The following is a 21,965-nucleotide window of genomic DNA, read 5'->3' on the forward strand; positions in this document are numbered from 1 at the left end:
CTCCATGCTGGGCTCCTGTGCTGTTCTGTCTCTCTATCCACGTATTGGTAGCTCACTGAAGGCTGATATGAACAGGGTATAGTAACAAGTTACTCCCTCACATTCTTACCTGGCAAACAATTATATTTCTGATACTTGAGTTTGATGATAGAAATGATATATCCCACCTAAAAATCATAATATACATGTGATACTGTTAAATTGCATTATCGAATTGCCATATTGCATATCAAATAACAGAGAGAGGTTCAAGATCATGGTACCTACATTATAAGTAATATTATCTATGTCATTAATCTGGACAAAGAAATGATAACCCACTCCAGTATTTCACAGACAGAGGAGCCCGGCAGGCTCTAGTCCACAGGGTAACAGAGTCAGACACGATTGAGCACGCACCTGGCACACACACGTCATTAATAATATCAAGAACTTGGATTCGAATCAAGGCTTTCTTACTCAATCTCAGGGGCTCTTTCCATGACATGTGACTTAACTTCATACATGTGTACCTGCCATTTGTACAATGTAGAAAGCAAGTCTGTGGAATGAGCATAAGGAAAGAAGATCATCTTGACTGAGCTGGAAAAACAACGACATAGCTTCATCCACTTCCTATAGAAAAGGATCGTAGTAAGCAGGTGAGTTCACAGATGGAATGAATAAGCTCATATGTTGCCAGGGTGAAACTTCAGTCCCCGGTTTCATGGTTTTTTTTTTTCTGTCAGAGCTGAGATTCTTTGGTCATAAGGAAATCCTCTTCAAGGAAGCAAAAAAAACCGTATAGTTTTGGAGTTTAGAAAAACGGATATAATAGTCCTTTTCTATCTAGAAAAGTACTGTATTGTATTTCTAACAATCATTACCTTTTTCTTTAAATGTATGATCTGATAAAATGATACATAGATAATCATAGCGGAAATGAACCACTGTAATTATTTGTGCATAAATCAATTATAACTGTTATCAGCCATTAGTAATGCAGGAGACTTAAGATATGCAGGTTCGATCCCTGTGTCAGGAAGATCCCCTGGAGAAGGAAATGGCAACCCACTCCAGTATTCTTGCCTGGAGAATTCCCATGAAGAGAGGAGCCTGGTGGGCTACAGTCTATGGGGTCACACAGTCAGACACAACTGAAGCAACTTTGCACACACATAGCCATTAGCAATAGTCCTTTTATGACACACTTTTCTATTTCAAGTTATTATCATTTATATTTTTTGTTGGATGGAATATTTTGAAGAGTTATTTAGAGCTGCAGAATAAGCATGATGTGTATCTCTGAAATTCTCTTACACAAAATACTCCTTTTCTTGACAACTTTATTTTGTATTTCTAAGCGTCTTCCAACTTTATTGTGATTCTTTTCCTTGAGTTATTCAGAAATGTTTTTAAAGTTAAAAATATGAGTTCTTTTGTAAACTTTCTTTTAACTAATATTTAACTACTTCAGAGTCATAAAGATTAGTCTATGTAATACTGACTTTGAGTTATGTTAAAAGTAGCTGAATATATGGTCAATTTCCAAAAGTTATACATGCTTTCTTTAAAAACCTTGTTATCTATATCTGTACTTCTTCCTGGATATTATAAGGAACATTTAAAATTTAAATAACCCAATCCAAATTTTTACAGTCTTGTGGTCTAGTATTTAATTGTATCTATTTTGATCTTCCCTGGTGGCTCAGATGGTAAAGAATCTGCCTGCAATGCAGGGGACCCAGGTTTGATCCCTGGGTTGGGAAGATCCCCTGGAGAAGGCAATGGCAATCTACCCCAGTATTCTTGCCTGGAGAATTCCATGGTCAGAGGAGCCTGATGTACTACATTAGATGGGGGTCACAAAGGGTCGTACATTACTCAGTGACTAACACTAGTGTTTGATTATATCTATTTTGATCTCTGTATTAGAAACCACTATGTATACAGCCAACTGTTAGTTTAGAATTATCCACATATTTACTACAATCTGTATTCATCATTCCTTTCAGAAAACATGATCTTATTTTGCTATATTTCTTGAAAGACATGCATATGTTCCTCATCTGATTTATTTCCCTGATCATACTGGCTTCCTGTTTTGTTGTGATATTTTTGCTTAGGTATCATTCTGACTATTTCTTACAAATGCACAACTTTGAATAGGAGTGATTTAAATATAATAATCTTTTTTCATGAAAAAAATTTATTCCATTTTTCCCACTTTTATTTATATAGGAACTCTGCAAGACACTTACAGTCTTTGTGCTTCCATTTCCTCTAAAATGAAGACAATAATAATGCCTACTCAAGAGACTCTCATGAGGCTCATGTTTGTATGAGGATTAAAGGGGTTAAAAGTAGAGCACTTAGTATAATACCTAACACATTCTAAGTTAGCATTCATCAATGTTTGCAAATGTAATTATTAAATTACATTTTTCCTTCCTATTCAGCATTTCCTGGAACATATGCTAAAGGACTATCTTCCAGAAAATATTAATGAGTATGACTGGAAGAGGTGTGGTCATGTCTGGGTTTTCATTCTCCTGTGAACGGGACATAAAGTTAGGTTTGTGTTCCAGTCTGCACTAACCCTAGTACTTCATCCTCTGTCTACCTCTGACCCCTGTGACCAGGACCCAAGCCTGGTAAAGCAAATCCCTGCTTCAAATATTTAACCAGAGGCCATATGCTATGCAGAAAGTACATGTCTCCAGGAAGCCTCTATCCATATTCCCCATCCTGGAGGAAAAGTTTATTTGCTTAGAAAACACAGAAGCCAATATACTGAGAGAACCAAGGGAGAGAAAGAGAGGCTTAGTTGTGACTGCCCTCAGTTCACATCACATTTCCTTCTGTATTGACTTTTGCCGCCTGTGACCAAGAGTCCTGACCAGAACAAAAGTGCTCTTGAAAAGTATCCTGAGTAGATTAGTTTTAAAAGTACTGCAAACTCTAGCCCTTTACTGAAGTTTTAAAAAGTAAACTATGCTCTTGTGTGTGCTCAGCCATGTCTGAATCTTTGTGACCCCATGGACTGTAGCCTGCCAGGATCCTCTGTCCATGGGATTCTCCAGGCATGAATAATGTAATGCGTTGCCATTCCCTACTCCAATACTATGCTATCACAAAGCACAGTAAAGCCTCTATAAATGTCTATAAGAAATTTTATTTTTTAAAAAAGCATTCCTACCTGAACGTAATAGCATTTCTCAAACATATCTGGACATTTTTTCTGACAACTTCTTGTAACAAATGACAAACCTGAGTCACAGGTAATAAATGTGTGCTTCAGAGTAGTTTTGAAACCACTGATACAAGAGTCTCATGATTCCACATTATAGACCTTTACTCCCTGTAGAATTTATTTTACAATTGTAATCTGTACTTAATGGTGCTAAGATTCTTATTTATTCAAATAATTAACCAGGTGTGCCTGCCCCATCTAATAAGAGACCCAGCATTTCCTTCATGTCTAACTTAAACTAAAATTGATATATGCCAGGTTTTTTCTGCTATGACTTATTAATTAACTATTTATTAGAAGATTCATTCTTGGAAAGATAAAAGGGAAAATCATATAAAATAAAAATACAAGATTTAATAGGCTTCCCTGGTGGCTCAGACAGTAAAGAATCTGCCTGTGGTGCAGGAGATTTGGGTTTTATCCCTGGGTTGGAAAGACTGCCTGCAGGAGGACATGGCAACCCACTCCAGTGTTCTTGCCTGGAGAATCCCAAGGACAGAGGAGACTGGCGGGCTACAGTCCATGGGGTCGCAAAGAGTCAGAGTCGGACACAACTGAGAGACTAAGCACAGAAAACTATTAATAAATTGAGTTGGTTACAAAATCCCAGAATTATATATTAATTCACCTTTTTAAAAATATACACACATTTTATATATGCATAAATGTCCACATTTATTTTAAGATCTTGAGAAACTGCAACAAGATTATATTGATGCATTTCTGCTTTATGTTCTATTTTCCTATCCTGCTTCATTTTGTGTGTTTGTGTATTTCTGTGTTTGAGCAACATACTTGGAAAAACTTTTAACCTTTCTCTGATACTTTTTGTTTCTGTTGCAAAAACCACACAGTTGAGTATTACATATTTTTAATGTAATATTTTTTTAATGATAATACATTTATTTTTTAATAACTTTTTATTCCACATATCTATACTTCTGTCATTAGAAATGCCACTGAACTTACTTGCCTCATTCTAGCTTTCATTCTTAATACATACTTTTCCTATTTTCCTTATTTTTATAATGAAATGCTATCAAATTTTGATCCATCTCATGGTTTGAAAATTATACACACTGCTCTTCAACAAATAATTCTGTGTGACACATTACAATTATATATGTGTACAAATAATTATATGTGAATTTATTTTTTCTTAATCATTGGTGAAACAAAAATAGCATATTTTAATCTCCTTTCTTCTTTTAAGGCAGAAAGTTTAGCATGCCTTTCAGTTTTGAAATAAGTCTATGATTTCTCACCTAACTTATTAATACCAAATAATTTCTGAGATTTATTTAAATCTCAAAATTTAATCTCTTATTACATTTAAAATTTTGTTCATAATAATTATTTAGACTAAGTCAACATTAACTGATCTTTACTATCTACTCTTAGGTCTCTAATCCTGAGTTCTTATTTTGATTAAAATTTTGTCAACTAGTACACCTTTTCCATTAGAAGTGTATAAAGATTTCTAAGAACTTACATACATGCAAATATATGTTTTAACTATTTTCACTTATAAATGGCAAACTGAATGACATAAAATATATTTGCCCTCAACACTATGTAACGGCTATTCCCTTGTTTTAGGGCAGCTAGTGTTTAAAGGTGAAGTCTATGTCTGGATGGTTAGATAGCATCACTAACTCACTGGACATGAATCTGAGCAAACTCCAGCAGATTGTGGAGCACAAAGGAACATTGTAGGCTCCATCCATGGGGTTGGAAAGAGTCAGACATGACTTAGTGACCGAACAAGAACAACAACAACAATGGCCAGATTAACTTTCTTCCCTCCTCCTCTTCCTTCCCCCCCCGCTCCTCTTCCCCTTGTCCTTTAAAAAGTTTAGAGTTTTTACATATATCCTCAGTTTTTCCTGGTTGTATGTGTGCCATATAAGTATTTAGGTTTGATATGCATATTCAGAGCTTTATTCAGCTCAGTTAGATTTTTTTTTCCTTTAGCATTCTTCAATGTTACCTCTATTTCATTTCAATAATATGATGTTAGATATCTTTTCTCTGCCTTTTGCAATTGCAAGAGTACCTCTCATTCATTTCTATCACTAGCTCCTTTTCCTCTATTCATAGAGTGGTTCTCAGGGTTTATCTCAAAATTTCATTTTCTTCTTTGTCATTCTGCTTTTAATGAATATTTTAAATGTGTGAATATTTAGTTTCTTTGCATGTCACTAATTAATTAAGTTTTGTTTTTAACATATCTCTTTTTTCCATTTTCCTCCATATCTTTCTTCTTCATTTTATTGTTATACTACTTAAAATTTTATTTTTTTCTTATTTTATTTAACACATTTCCTAATTTTATAAAAACCAAAAAAAGCTTACATTTTTATAAAATTGACTTAGGAATATTATAGCATATGGCTCAGTGGTCAAAAATCTGCCTCCAATGCAGGAGACGTGGGTTTGATCCCTAGGTTGGGAAAATCTCTTGGTGGAGGAAACAGCTACTCACTCCAGTACTCTTGCATGGAGAATCCCAGGAATAGAGGAGCCTGGCAGGCTATTGATCCTTGGGTTGGGAAGATCCCCTGGAGGAGGAAATAGCAACCCACTTCAGTATTCTTGCCTGGAGAATCCCAGGGATAGAGGAATCTGGCAGGGTATGGTCCATAGGGTCACAAAGAGTCAGACATGACAAGTGACTTAGCAGGGCATGGCATTGTAGCATATATTTTTCAAAAATAATTTATCCTCTAGTGTCTTGTTTGTTAGTCATTTTACTTCTTGCAGAATATTTTCACATCTCCGCTGTCGATTTTTTTCCAGTTACTCATCCTTGAGGAATAAAGATTCTCTCCACTGATTACTCATAAATAACATTTGTAGACTCTTCTGATTACTCTCATTGTTTTCCTGGTTGCTGTTAGAACATGTTTCTCAGATATTCAGCTATAGAAATGGTAAATGTGAACAGACTTAGTTTAACTACAGGTCTCTGGCAGTCACTTGATTTCTCTAAATTCTGGACTTCATCAATCTTACTATCATGGTCTGGTTGACTACTTTGAGAAGGTAAGCATTTTTCTAGGTAATTCTAATCAATGTATATATAGTTCTTCTTATACCAGAAGTGGTCTACCTTTATACCTTTCTTATGACACTTTCTTTTCTCATATTCTCAGATTCAGCAAACCTAACACTTAGCCACTGTAGACTCTGACTATTTTGTATTACTACAAATTTTAGCTTTAGAAAGCATGTAGAAAGGAGGTTGGTAAAGTGGTCCTGAGGGCAGATACTCTTTTTTTGGTCAGTGGGGAGAGTTGTTCAGACCCTGAATCTCCAAGTCAGGCAGCACTAGGGAAATTGGCCGTTTCTTTTCCATTGGTTAGACTGGTAGATTTATTCTCCTTCAGATAACAAAGCAAGCCATATCCTAAAGATAATTAAGAAAGTGCCAGTCAGTTTTTTCCCTTCTACTTCAGATTGATCTACTTGGTCTCACATATGGTGAAAATCTGTGCAACCAAGTGAATGGTTGCCAGTCTTTGTTGCTGGTAATGCTGTACGATGAATAGACTTTGTCTTTTTAGTTTTAAAAATATTTGATTAATTTTTTAAGTCACACACTACCAGCCAGATGCCACTTTAAAGAAAGTCAACTGGACTGATTTTTTAAATTTCTACATTCTTTCTTAGATTCTTTTCCATTATAGGTTATTACAAGATATTGAATATAGTTCTCTGTGCTATACAGTAGGTCCTTGTTTATCTATTTTATATATATAGTGTGTATATATATATATTTTTTACATATATATATATAGTGTGTATATGTTAATCACAGGCTCCTAATTTATCCCTCACCCTCCTCCCCCTTTGGTAACCATAAATTTGCTTTCTATGTCTGTGAGTCTGTTTCCATTGTGTAACTAAATTCATTTGTATCAATTTTTTTTTATTCCATATATAAGTGATATCATGTGATTTGTCTTTTTCTGTCTGCCTTACTTCACTTAGTATGATAATCTCAAATGCAAAAAGGCAAAATGGTTGTCTGAGGAGGCCTTACAAATAGCTGTGAAAAGAAGAGAAGTGAAAAGCAAAGGAGAAAAGGAAAGATATTCCCATTTGAATGCAGAGTTCCAAAGAATAGCCAGGAGAGATAAGAAAACCTTCCTCAGTGATCAATGCAAAGAAATAGAGGAAAACAACAAAATGGGAAAGACTAGAGATCTCTTCAAGAAAATCAGAGATATCAAGGGAACATTTCGGGCAAAGACGGGTTTGATAAAGGACCGAAATGGTATGGACCTAACAGAAGCAGAAGATATTAAGAAGAGGTGGCAAGAATACACAGAAGAACTCTACAAAAAAGATCTTCATGACCTAGATAATCACAATGGTGTGATCACTCACCTAGAGCCAGACATCCTGGAATGTGAAGTCAAGTGGGCCTTAGAAAGCATCACTACGAACAAAGCTAGTGGATGTGATGGAATTCCAGTTGAGCTACTTCAGATCCTGAAAGACGATGCTGTGAAAGTGCTGCACTCAATATGCCAGCAAATGTGGAAAACTCAGCAGTGGCCACAGGACTGGAAAAGGTCAGTTTTCATTCCAATCCCAAAGAAAGGCAATGCCAAGAATGTTCAAACTACCACACAATTGCACTCATCTCACATGCTAGTAAAGTAATGCTCAAAATTCTCCAAGCCAGGCTTCAGCAATATGTGAACCGAGAACTTCCAGATGCTCAAGCTGGTTTTAGAAAAGGCCAAGGAAGCAAAGATCAAATTGCCAATATCCACTGGATCATCAAAAAAGCAAGAGAGTTCCAGAAAAACATCTATTTCTGCTTTATTGACTATGCGAAAGCCTTCGACTGTGTGGATCACAATAAACTGTGGAAAATTCTGAAAGAGATGGGAATACCAGACCACCTGACCTGTCTCTTGAGAAACCTGTATGCAGGTCAGGAAGCAACAGTTAGAACTGGACATGGAACAACAGACTGGTTCCAAATAGGAAAAGGAGTACATCAAGGCTGTATATTGTCACCCTGCTTATTTAACTTATATGCAGAGTACATCATGAGAAATGCTGGGCTGGAAGAAGCACAAGCTGGAATCAAGATTGCTGGGACAAATATAAATAACCTCAGATATGCAGATGACAACACCCTTATGGCAGAAAGTGAAGAGGAGCTAAAAAGCCTCTTGATGAAAGTGAAGAAGAGATTGTAAAAGTTGGCTTAAAGCTTAACATTCAGAAAACTAAGATCATGGCATCTGGTCCCCTCACCTCATGGGAAATAGATGGGGAGACAGTGGAAACAGTGTCAGACTTCATTTTTTGGGGCTCCAAAATCACTGTGGATGGTGACTGCAGCCATGAAATTAAAAGACACTTACTCCTTGGAAGGAAAGTTATGACCAACCTAGATAGCATATTAAAAAGCAGAGACATTACTTTGCCAAAAAAGGTCCTCTGGTCATGGCTATGGTTTTTCCAGTGGTCATGTACGGATATGAGAGTTGGACTGTGAAGAAAGCTGAGCGCCGAAAAATTGATGCTTTTGAACTGTGGTGTTGGAGAAGACTCTTGAGAGTCCCTTGGACTGCAAGGAGATCCAACCAGTCCATCCTAAAGGAAATCAGTCCTGGGTGTTCATTGGAAGGACTGATGCTGAAGCTGAAACTCCAGTACTTTGGCCACCTCATGCGAAGAGTTGACTCATTGGAAAAGACCTTGATGCTGGGAGGGATTGGGGGCAGGAGGAGAAGGGGGCTACAGAAGATGAGATGGCTGGATGGCATCACCGACTCGATGGGCATGAGTTTGAGTAAACTCCGGGAGTTGGTGATGGACAGGGAGGCCTGGCATGCTGCGATCATGGGGTCGCAAAGAGTCGGACACGACTGAGCAACTGAACTGAACTGAACTGATGTTGCTGGAGATAGTATCATTTTATTCTTTTTTATGGCTTAGTAATATCCCTTTGGGGCTTCCCTGGTGATTCAGCAGTAAACAATCTCCCTGCCAATGTAAGAGATGCCAGTTTGATACCTTGGTTAGGAAGATCCCATGGAGAAGGAAATGACAACCCAGTCTGGTATTCTTGCTTGGGAAATTTCGTGGACAGAGGGGTCTGATAGGCTATATTCCACAGGGTCTCAAAGAGTTGGACACCATCTAGTGACTAAACAACAATATTCCTTTGTGTGCATGTATGCATACACATACCACATTTTCTTGATCCATTCCTCTCTTGATGGACACTTAGGTTGCTTCCATGTCCTGGCTATTTTAAATTGTGTGGCTATGAACACTGGAGTGCCTGTATCTTTTCAAGTTAGAGTTTTTGTCTTTTTCTGGATATATGTCCAGGAGTTGGATGACTGGATCATATGGTAACTCAATTTTTAGTTTTTTAAGGAACCTCCATCTTGGTCTCCATAGAGGCTGTACCACAGATATATGTTTTAAATGATTAAGATAAAATATGGTTATTTTAACCGTATGTATATATTAACCATGTATCTTAGAGGAATGCCTCGTGTTATAGCTCACTGCATGAGCTGGCACAATAAACAAGTCCTTAGAAGCATTAAAGGTAACAATGTAGTCATATTATCATATTATTATTGGTTTCTCCTACACTTGGCTTATAAAACATTTCTGAGATCTTTCTCTTAACTATTACTCAAATAAAATTCATCATGTGCTGTGCTGTGCTTAGTCATTCAATCATGTCCGACTCTTTGCGACCCCATGGACTGTAGCCCACCAGGCTCTTCTGTTCATGGGATTCTCCAGGCAAGAATAGTGGAGTGGGTTGCCATTTCCTCCTCCAATGGATCTTCCCAACCCAGGGGTTGAACCCAGGTCCCCTGCATTGCAGGTGAGTTCGTTACAGTCTGAGCCACCGCAGAAGCAAAAACTCATCATATCAATAATTTTGTTAAAGATTCAGTCAAAATTTAGATTTCTTACATCTTGTGCTAATGATTACTAAGTATCATTAGGTAGAAATATCTTCAATATCTATGATATTTTGAGTATTTAATTCACCTGGAAGTTTAATTTACCCACTGAAAAACACAGACATGTTTCTAGCTATTAGAACAGTTGATGGGTACCACGGTGTGTGCATCCCTCCTCCTCCCCTTCTGCTGAATCCACACAGACTGCAGTAATGGAGAATCATTGCTTCCTGAGTTCTGTTCAGTCTCACAGATCTCAAACCATGTCCTGAAAAGCCACTACCATATGATGAGATTTTACTTATGAGATAAAACTATTTACCACTTTAGTTTCAGATCCTTACTAGGGTTCCCCCAAAGAAGAAACTGTTATTGATTTGTTTCTGCTACTTTCCATGCACAGTCAAACAGTACATAAGGAAAAACCTTTGCATGTATAGAAAAAAAAATTAAATTATATTAGTATGTAACAATGAAGCTTAAGCTAGATGAGACAGAAAATATGACAATCTTTGCTTTTTTTTATATTTAAAATGTTAAAAAAAAAACCTAGATTCAGGTTTAGGAAAAGGCAAAATAGAAAAAAGTTATTTATTGGAGGTTATAGTAGAATAGCTATTTGCTGTAGGTTCGTGGAACATGTTTAGCACCTAGAATGGCCCTAAGGACTATTGTTATCTTTCAAGAAAATATTAATATTTAAGGATTAAATTCCTGGGTCAGGTAAAACTTAAAGTAGTCCAAATTACTTTGGACCAGGATTCTGTGAAATTTGGCCTAATTATATGTGGCTCCCAGGTAGTTTCCCTGGCAGCTCTGATGGTAAAGAGTCTGCCTGCAATGCAGGAGTCCTGGGTTTGATCCCTGGGTTGGGAAGATCCCCTGGAGAAGGATATGGCAACCCACTCCAGTATTCTTACCTGGAGAATCCCATGGACAGAGGTACTTAATGAGTCCCAGTCCATGGGATCGCAAAGAGTCAGACACAACTGAGTGACTAATATTTCAGTTTCATTTTTTCATTTAGATGTGGCTCTGATGGTAAAGAATCTGCCTGCAATGTAGGAGACCGGGGTTCGATCCCTGTGTTGGGAAGATCCCCTGGAGAAGGGAATGGCTACTCACTCCAGGATTCTTGCCTGGAGAATCCCATGGACAGAGGAGCCTGGAGGGCTATAGTCCATGAGGTCACAAAGAGTCAGACACGACTGAGTGACCAACACTTTCACTTTAATACAACTGTTTATACTTTAGTTCTAAATAGTCTGAAAGAACAGAGAACAATCTATTGTCAGTATTTTATGATGAAAATATATAATGTTTCATAAATACAAATCCCTTTAAAGAATGGTCTTGTATTCTAAACATGTAACTTCAATATGCTTCAAGTTCTTTACTAGAAGCATAGCAGTATTTGCCATTATTAAAAAAATATATTCATGATTCTCCAGTTAAAAAAATAAATTTTAAAAATTAAATTAAAAGTTTAAATTTAAAAATTTAATTAAAAATTAAATTAAACAGATAATTTTAAGAACTGTGCTGTTTTTCATCGTTCAGCCATGTCTGACTCTTTGAGATCCCATGTAGCCTGCCAGGCTCCTCTGTCCCTGGGGGTTTTCAAGGGAAGAATACTGAAGTGGGTTGCCATGCCCTCTTCCAGGGGATCTTCCCATCCCATGGGTCAAACGCAGGTCTCCTGCACTGCAGGCAGATTCTTTACAACCTGCACCACCAGGGAAACCAAATTTTAAGAACTAGAGTTGAATAAATTAACTAATGTTTTGTATTCCATATCCCCTCAAAGTAAGAGGAGTAACAGAAATCCATACTTATAAAATATGTAGTGAGAGGTATTTCTTTGGTTGAGATTTAATGTGCAAGATGCACTATTGATTTTAGCCTCTTCACTTCCTTTTCCAAAAAGTAACCCTGGCTCTCCAAGTACTCTGCTGCTTTGCAGTTCTGTGGAAGTCGTTCATTCTCCCACTGCCCTTGTATCAAGAAGATGAGGCAAGTACAACCAGGAACCCATAATATTTTGCTCTCCTACTTATGTCCCTTCTACTTACTGCCATCCCCTGACCTTGTTTTTCCACATCCATTAAAGACTTTTGCTCCTAATTGCAACTGGTTCAACATCATTTTGCATTCTAACTCCAAGCCGTCCAGAGAACTTCAATTTCCTCCATCATTTCTCTTTCTGGTACAAAAATATCTGTGCTTCTTCAGGTCTCCTGGCAACACAGTGAGGAACTGCATTTCCCAGGCTTCCTTGCAGATATATATTCAGGCCAATGGATGTGAGCAGAAGTGATATGTGCAACTTCATAAGGTTCCTGAAAGGAAGTCACTTGCCTTTCACTTCTTACTCTCTTACCAGGATCAAAAGTGGAGAAAGTGAAGTGACAGTGGCTTACCATTCCTCTTCCTACCTTTTAGACTATTCTGTACCTTTTCTTTTTAGATTCATTTATTAAACACTGTTTTTCCCCCACAATGGGATTCCATTCTCAGATTCATTTATACCTATTTTACTCTTCAACTGCTCCTTAGACAAGGCTCATGGGTCCAGCTACAAAATTTATCTCCTGAATTGAAGAATTACATACGCAAATGCTTATTCAGCATCTTCACTTAGATTTGTACAAGTCCTCAAGTTCCATATGGCCAATGAATCTGGCTACTCATTCGTTTTCTAAAATGTATGATATTACCAACTACATAAACCAAATGTATAGCTTAATGTACTGTTATAGATAAATTGAACAACCTTCTAACTACCCTACATGTCAAGAAATAAGCATTTTTTGCCACCTCAAACACCTCTCCAATCCCTCTTACAATACCCTTCCTCCCCCAAGAAAAACAGCTCTTCTGATGTCACATCTATACTTTTGTATATAGTTTCATCATTGAAATGTGTATCCCTAAAGTGTATGACTTTCTTTTATATTCTCTATTTCTTTGGAGGGGTTCAGGAATGAGTTTTTACAGTCTTTTTCAATTGATGTATTTCATCTCGCTTTTTTGTCTTCTAATTTATTTGCAGAAGAAACTAGCTTAATTTTCTACATCAGTTTCCATCCTGATTTAATTCTTTCTGGTATCCTTGTGCATGGTGACTGGATCTAGAAGCATATGTAGACAGAATAAGATTAGATTTTGTTGGCAAGACTTCATGGCAGTTTTGAATCTTAAAGAAGGCACAAAATGCTAGCCGCTCCTCTTTTTGTGATGTTAGCAGCCACCAATGCTAGATGTCTAGATTTTATAATTCATGACTTACTGTAAAATATTGATAACCTGACTTCATCATTCTTTCTTCACTTATCTTTGCAGTATTTGTACAAAGAGAAACTTTGCCTCATTTATTACTTAGATCACTTCATATTATTCATAACATTTCATATTATTTCAAATCATTTCACATTATTACTTAGATCATTTCATATAAAAAAGGACAAAACATGTTTTATTGTGTAGTTTATTAGCCTTGTGTCATACAAAGGCAATCAGTTAGTTGTAGGTGTGACTGTGTATCACTGTGAATTCAGGCATCTAACATGTTTAATATGCTTTCATCCATTTCAGCTTATTATACTTTTTGGACAATGTAAGCCTTTTCAAGTTGGCTCTCAACTTCTATTGGTGCATCCTTATATTCTGTGACAACCTCCTTATTAACTAGAATAATAGGATTTGCTAGGCTCATGTTACATTAGCTGCCCTTTTCTCAAAGACAGGTGGTACTTCAAGTAGCTTTGTTTCTTTTCATAGGAAGTGGTATTTTTATATCACAGCCTGGATGGTAGAGGTGCTCACTGCTGTTAGGATGGGCTTTATTTGTAGACTTTTCCAATAAAGAAAACTATAGATAGATAAATATGATTTCTTTTGAAAAAAAAATCTGATGAGTTCATTCTGATGCTATCAGTTATCATTCTATGCTTCGGAGAATACTGCTTGTTTTACCAAGCATTACACACAAAGTATTATAAGGATAATAATTCTAACACAGTCACCATATGGTTAATAAAAACTCTTCCAAAAATGTGTACATGTTCTCTTCACTTTCCCTACTTTTTACTAAAGTTGAACTCTATCTAGATTTTCAGTGCAGCCATATTAAACTGCCTCCTATATCCCTCATCTATCTGAGTTTTTCAAGATAATATGTGTATATTTAATGCTCATCAGTAGTCTCAATGTTGATGTATCTCCATCTTTTTGATTAATCTGAAGTTTATTCTTCAGTAGCTTAAATAACTAGTCCATAAAAACAATACTCCCTAAGCTCTCATGTGACCATGACAGTTTGAGGAATTCTAATTTGGAAGTCAGTTAAGTGAAGACATATTTTTGGTTCCCAATTTCTTTCCTTGTACCTCTTAAATGTAAGAGTCAATTATCCACTTGGCACAGGTGTTCCTGCCATAAAACCTGATGACAATTCTCTTTCCATTTAGGTCACAAGACTATGTTAGTCTTCCTCATGCCCTAACACAGCAGCTAGCACTCTGTTCCAACAGAGTATCTTTTCACATCTTCATTTTTCTTCCATCTTCATCTTTCTTCTGCATTTCACAGTTTCTTTATCCCCTCTTTCCTATTCTTGTTTTTCTTTCTTCCTATTTTTCTCCTTGACTTTTCACAAATAATAGTCTCTGTCTGGAAAACCAAGGACCTCCTCTTCCTTTTGCCAAACCTGTCTGGAAAACTGCTTCTTTTTTCTCTTAGTTTAGGAATCATCTCTTCCTAAAACCTTGCTCAATCCACTTTGATAAATTGCAATTGTCTTTTCCTAATGTTGTTACTTAAAGTTTAATGTAAATTATTTCTCTGGAAACCAAGTAAATTATTGACAGAACCCTCTAACTTACTCATTCATTACTAGTAGAACACTCAATGATGTTGTTGTTTAGTTGCTCAGTTGTGTCTGACTCTTTTGCAACCCCATGGATTGTAGTCCTGCAGGCTCCTCTGTTCCTGGGATTTCCTAGGCAAGAATAACTGGAGTGAGTTGCCATTTCCTTCTCCAGAGGATCTTCCTGACCCAGGGATCAAACCCGTGCCTCTTGCATTGGCCAAACACTCAGTAACAGAGACTTAATTAAGCAATAGGGACCTACGTATTAGTTGCAAAAGTAGGCAAAGAAAACAGCGGCCACTACTGCTTCAGTCACATAAAATTTCTTAGTCCTAATTTTCAGAATAGATTTGTCTAACAATAGGCGAAACACTGTTAGTTCTTCCCAAATACCACTAGGCTGTGTTTATGGAGCCCCTATTGAGTGTCATATTTCAAGGGTTAACTGGATTGGGTCTGAAGATTTCTTCCCTTCAGGGTTGGTGTCAAATTTCCTGACTGTCTCTGTCCTCCCCTGAATCAGGCTTCAGTCACACTAGGTAATTTCCCCCAGAGCTGTTACTCAGAGCTGGAGGCTGACTTTCCATTGTCATGTTTATTCTTAAAACACACTCAGAGGAATTGAATGAATTACTGCTTCAACTGCTTTATCATGTTTGAGGCTAAAACCTTAACAATACTTAGGAATCGAAGTATTCTTGAAACCAGGTCTCAGTGACCTGAACAAAACATACCCAATATATAAGCCTTAAATATATGCTTTATGAATTTTACTTCTGCACTTTCTAAAGTAAAATAATCTTAATGATGTTTGATATGAAATTTCACCAAACAAAATGAAGACTTTGTCTATTAAAGTCATTCTCATACATCTGTATTATAAATTTATGTCTGTGAAATACTTGAGGGCAAGAGCTGTGCTTTATCCTTTTTATATTTCTAGTGCTTTGCACAGCACTTGACACAATGTATTTTAAAACACATACTGAATAAATAAATGTGCAAATGAGTAAATAGAGGTGTGAATAAATGAATTGATATTTTCAAGTCAATATCCCTCAAAAATAAGCATAAGTGAGAGCTTCTAGTTTTCCACATATAAGTGCTTGAGGTAGTCTAATAGGAAGTGTCTTCTATAGGAGTATACATTATTAAGAAAATGTCAATTATTCACATAAAAAGTCACCTGATGGAGACTCCTTGGAAATTAATGTTTTTCCTAAGTATCTCCTGTCTGTGCTTACATGAAAATAATCAGAGCTCATGTAAATAGTATGTTTACCTTACCACTCAATTACAAATTGAAAATGGAAAAAGTAAGGTAATCCAAATTTTATACATAACATGCTTTAATTATATATATCATTAAGTTATATATAAATAGTTATAGTCTTCTCTGTATTCATTCAGCAAATTGAGCTGAAAAAGATCATACTTATGTCAATCTAAAATAGTGTCTGCATGACACATAAAATTGGCTCATAAGATGGAGAGATAGGAATTTCAGACCATGTGGCCAACTCAGAATTTTTTCCGAACCCAGGTTTGCTGCTATAGATAATATGGACTTGCCCTCCACCTTGCTGAAATACAGATGGTTTAGCTTGATTACACTTTGACATGCCTTATGCTGGCACAATCTTTATCTCCCAAGACATGAAAACATATTTTAAAAACTGCTAAATTTTCAACACATTACAACTTGCTATCTGAAACAAAAATCATGTTTCTTCAATCTCATAATTTACTCCCTTCACCTTCTTCTCATCTTGTCCCTGCAGATATAGTGATTCAGAACAGACAATTTTCGGAAAGGTTCTTTGTTCTTTTGTAAAATAAACATCTTTTTGTTCCTATTCTGAACACTGGGGCTATTTGGATGATATTTGCATCTTAGGATATTTACAGAGTTGAAGCAGCTGGCAGGGGCTGCCCTTTCTCTGATAGGTACCCAGGTTTTGTCTCTACTTGTTTTTTGAGAGCAATTGAGCATTTAATCGTCAGTAAAAACAGATCTCTTGAAAGTCAAACTGAATAGAAAGTTATAAGCTATTGAAGAATATTGATTTGTCATTATTAACACTTTTGAACTTCCCTGTTTGAATTTATCTGGACTTACCAACAAAGACTGGGGAAACATTTTTGTGTGGTCTGCTATCCTTCTTTAAGTCCCTGATTTTCCAATCCATTCATTAATCACATTCCAGTTTTCATGTTGTATTGATTTTCTGTTGCCAGTGTGAAAAATGATCATGAACTTAAGTGACTTAAAACCACACAAATTATTATCATACAATTTTATAGGTAGGAAATACAACTCAATTATCACTGTGCAAAAATCAAGGTGTTACAAGGGATGTGCTTCCTTCTGGAGGCTTCTGAGGGAAATCCATTCCCTTCCCGTTTCTAGCTTCTAGAGGCTGCTCACATTGCTTGGCTCATGGACCCCTTACTCCATCTTCAAAGCCAATAAAATCAGGTTGAGTCCTTCCTGAGTATCACTCTGACCTCTTCTGCCTTTAAGCACCCTTGGGATTGTGTGTGTGTGTGTGAGTGTGTGTGTATATATGTGCACGCTCAGTCCCTCAGTCAGATGTCTGACTCTTCGCAACCCCATGGACTTCCCACCAGGCTTCTCTATCCTTGGATTTCCCAGGCAAGAAAACTAGAGTGGGTTGCCATTTCCTCCTCCAGGGGATCTTCCCGATCCAGGGATTGAACTTGGATCTCCTGCACTGGCGGGCAGATTCTTTACCACTGTGCCACATGGTAAGCCCTCCTTGTAATTGTACTGATCCTATTTAGGTAATTTCCTAATTTAAGGTCAGATGACTAGGAAACTTAATTCCATTTAGAGCCTTGATTCTTCTTCATTGTGTAACCTAACATATTCACATGTTCCAGAGATTAAGATATGGGAATATTGGCTGGGGGGCATTATTTTGCCTACCACAGAACTTTATCCTATAATTCGACAGAGCATTATTTAAATCAGGAACCAACAGCCATGTCATCCCTATTATGACATATGTGATGCCATGTAGTATATATAGTAGAACTTCCCAGATGGCGCAGTGGTAAAGAATCCACCTGCTAACATGGAGATGTGGGTTTGATCTCTGGGTCAGAAAGATTCCCTGGAATAAGAAATGGCAACCCACTCCAGTATTCTTACCTCAAAAATCCCATGGACAGAGGAGCCTGGAAGGCTACAGTCCATGGGGTTGCAATGAATTGGACACTACTGAGCAATTGAGCATGCATGCATAGTATGTATAATTCTGCCTCAAAGTTAAGGTATATGACTTTTAGTTATTTTATGCATTACTTCCTAATGCAGACTGCATACATTTACCAGCTGGCACTCAATCACATTTTTATTTATTTTTAAACTAAGGTATGTCTATCTTCAGGACTGTAATGGTAAAGAGGAGACATAAAATTATTAGGAATTTCTTAAAATCTCCAAATTTAATATTATAAAAGTGGATCTGGATGTGGTTTCTGTTTTATTACATTTTCAATATGAATAAGTATTTATCATTCTCCTTTATCTCACTATAATGAGATTTTTCTTCAAGGAGGGCCTCTCACTCATTTCAAGTTTCAGTGCTGTGAGAAATGCGTGGAAAATATTATTATTGATAAAAATATTTAAGTTTCCAACCCTTTTCAGCAAAGATAGTTTGACTTGTTAATGCTGTCTTTCAGTGCCCAAATTCTGGCAAACTCTAGATGTTATATTAGTATGGAATTATCATTCACTTGCTTCTTTTTAATTCCCATTTAAAACAAATCTATGAACACAAACCCTTAGACACTGGGTAAGTTGATTCACCTTTCTGTGCCTCAGTTTTCTCCTTTGTTAAATGGCAGTAGTAATATCACAGGTTGAGAGGATATATTAATTCATGTAAACAAAGCAGTCTACTGAGTACTGCCTTAGAGTGGGTGTTCAAAAGATGTTCAGAATCATTATTATTAACAACAACAAGGTCGTAGAGCTTACCTGATTCTTTAATTTCAGCATTATACCACTGATATTTCATTTAAAGACTTCCTCTGTGGCTCTAGAAAAAATTCAAATAATTAAAAAACACTCAGTTCATTTGAAATACCCCAAAATTTAAAAAGTCAACTTGATATAGCCATATTTACCACATTTAAGCTAAGATAAGACACAGCAGGCTAGACTACAGAAGACTAGAAAAGGATATTACCTATGCTTGTCAGAGGAAAGTCACACTTACTGGAAAATTCTGAGTTCCATAATAGAGACAGAAGAAAGTGTATCAGTTCATTTCAGCTCAATCGCTCAGTTGTGTCCAACTCTTTGCGACCCCATGGATTGCAGCATGCCAGATCTCCCTGTCCATCGCCAACTCCCAGAGTTCACCTAAACTCATGTCCATTGAGTCGGTGATACCATCCAACCATCTCATCCTCTGTTGTCCCCTTCTCCTCCTGCATTCAATCTTTCCTAGGATCACGGTCTTTTCAAATTATTAGTTCTTCCCATCAGGTGGCCAAAGTATTGGAGTTTCAGCTTCAACATCAGTCCTTCCCATGAATATTCAGGACTGATTTCCCTTAGGACGGACTGGTTGGATTTCCTTGCAGTTCAAGGGACTCTCAAGAGTCTTCTCCAACACCACAGTTCAAAAGCATCAATTCTTTGGTGCTCAGCTTTCTTTATAGTCCAACTCTCACATTCATACATGACTACTGGAAAAACCATAGCTTTGACTAGATGGACCTTTGTTGGCAAAGTAATGTCTCTGCTTTTCAATATGCTGTCTACTTTGGTCATAACTTTTCTTCCAAGGAGTAAGTGTCTTTAATTTCATGGCTGCAATCACTATCTGCAGTGATTTTGGAGCCCAGAAGAATAAAGTCTGCCACTGTTTCCACTGTTTCTCCATCTATTCGCCATGAAGTGATGGCCAGATGCCATGATCTTAGTTTTCTGAATGTTGGGTTTTAAGCCAACTTTCTCACCCTCCTCTTTCACTTTCATCAAGAGGCTCTTGAGTTCTTCTTCACTTTCTGCCATAAGGGTTGTGTCATCAGCATATCTGAGGTTATTAATATTTCTCCTGGAAATCTTGATTCTAGCTTGTGCTTCATCCAGCCCAGTGTTTCTCATGATGTACTCTGCATATAAGTTAAATAAGCAGGGTGACAATATACAGCCTTGACGTACTCCTTTCCTTGTTTGGAACCAGTCTGTTGTTCCATGTTTATTTCTAACTGTTGCTCCCTAACCTGCATACAGGTTTCTCAAGAGGCAGGTCAGGTGGTCTGGTATTCCCATCTCTTTAAGATTTTCCAGAGTTTGTTGTGATCCACACAGTCAAAGGCTTTGGCATAGTCAATAAAGTAGAAGTAGACATTTTTCTGGAACTCTCTTGCTTTTCTAATGATCCAGTGGATGTTGGCAATTTGATCTCTGGTTCCTCTGCCTTTTCTAAATCCAGCTTGAACAACTGAAAGTTCACAGTTCATGTACTGTTGAAGCCTGGCTTGGAGAATTTTGAGCATTACCTTACTAGTGTGTGAGATGAGTGCAATTGTGTGGTAGTTTGAGCATTCTTTGGCATTGCCTTTCTTTGGGATTGGGATGGAAACTGACCTTTTCTAGTCCCGTGGCCACTGCTGAGTTTTCCAAATTTGCAGGCCTATGGAGTTTAGCACTTTCACAGCATCATCTTTTAGGATTTGAAATAGCTCAACTGGAATTCCATCACCTCCACTAGCTTTGTTCATAGTATGCTTCCTAAGACCCACTTGACTTCACATTCTAGGATGCCTGGTTCTAGGTGAATGGTCACACCATTGTGATTATCTGGGTCATGAAGATCTTTTGTATAGTTCTTCTGTGTATTCTTGCCACCTCTTCTTAATATCTTCTGCTTTTGTTAGTGTATAATTTGCTTTAATGAAACATACCTTTCACTACTACTGTGGAAATGAAAAAATGGCAATATCTGCAAAAGGGATCATAGCTAGATAATGTATCTATGTGACCCATCAATTTGAATAGTTTGGCATAAATTTTATGGATTAATTTTCTATTTCACATATCCTTCTATACACATCTTATTTATATCTCCTGAAGTTCCATTTTATTTATATCTCTTGAAAATCTTTCTCGAATCAGTGCAATTTCTTGAGTGTAATATAATAAATCTAACTCATTTATGTCTCAGGTCATTGTGAGTTTAAAGTAGACCATTAGTGCTAATATAATAAAAAATCATTTGCCATTGCAAAACACATTGATAGAACATGGTATTTGATAGGTAATGACTATCATAATCACCTTTTAAAATGTTTTTTTTCCCTAATACACATATAATTGTTAAGGTGATTTATAAATCCATGTTGTTGTTGTTGGTGTTTAGTCACCCAGTCAGTCATGTCCAACACTTTGCGACCCCCATGGACTGTAGCCTGTCCAGCTCTGCTGTCCATGGAACTTTCCAGGCAAGAATACTGGAGTGGCTTGCCACCTCCTCCTCCAAATAAATCCACAAAATGACAGAAATTCTTTTCAGTGTCATTTTCTTGTAATTCAACTATAATTTTTCCAACATTTAAATCATTTGATCAATAAATGCAAATGAGCAACTACTCTGAGTGAAGTAAAGCACTAAGTACTGAATTATAAGTAAAAACACTAACACGGCCTAATGATTTAATGGGAAAGAAAAATGTTACATGTATATCATTTATACATGTTACCCTGAGACAGTAGGAAACCACTGTTATATACAGAGGTGATATATGGTTAGTCTCTTAAATATAACACTATAACATAAAAAGTAGATTGTAAGACTCAAGAATGAACTGTAGAAAATGTGGAAGTAGTTTCAGAGACACTGCAACATTGCAGATGAGAGGA

The 21,965-nt window shown here is 36.8% G+C and overlaps 1 protein-coding gene across 1 annotated transcript in view; it reads left to right on the forward strand.

Annotated features, from left to right (window-relative positions):
- Positions 1–543: 543 nt before the first annotated feature.
- PIK3C2G (phosphatidylinositol-4-phosphate 3-kinase catalytic subunit type 2 gamma) overlaps positions 544–21,965 on the forward strand; it is a 410,590-nt gene continuing 389,168 nt past the window's right edge. Inside the window, exon 1 of the mRNA XM_061124127.1 lies at positions 544–641. The gene's annotated coding sequence lies outside the window, so the exon portion shown is untranslated. The remainder of the gene's footprint in view (positions 642–21,965) is intronic.

This window comes from Dama dama, chromosome 22 (assembly GCF_033118175.1).
Source record: "Dama dama isolate Ldn47 chromosome 22, ASM3311817v1, whole genome shotgun sequence".
Taxonomy (NCBI): domain Eukaryota; kingdom Metazoa; phylum Chordata; class Mammalia; order Artiodactyla; family Cervidae; genus Dama; species Dama dama.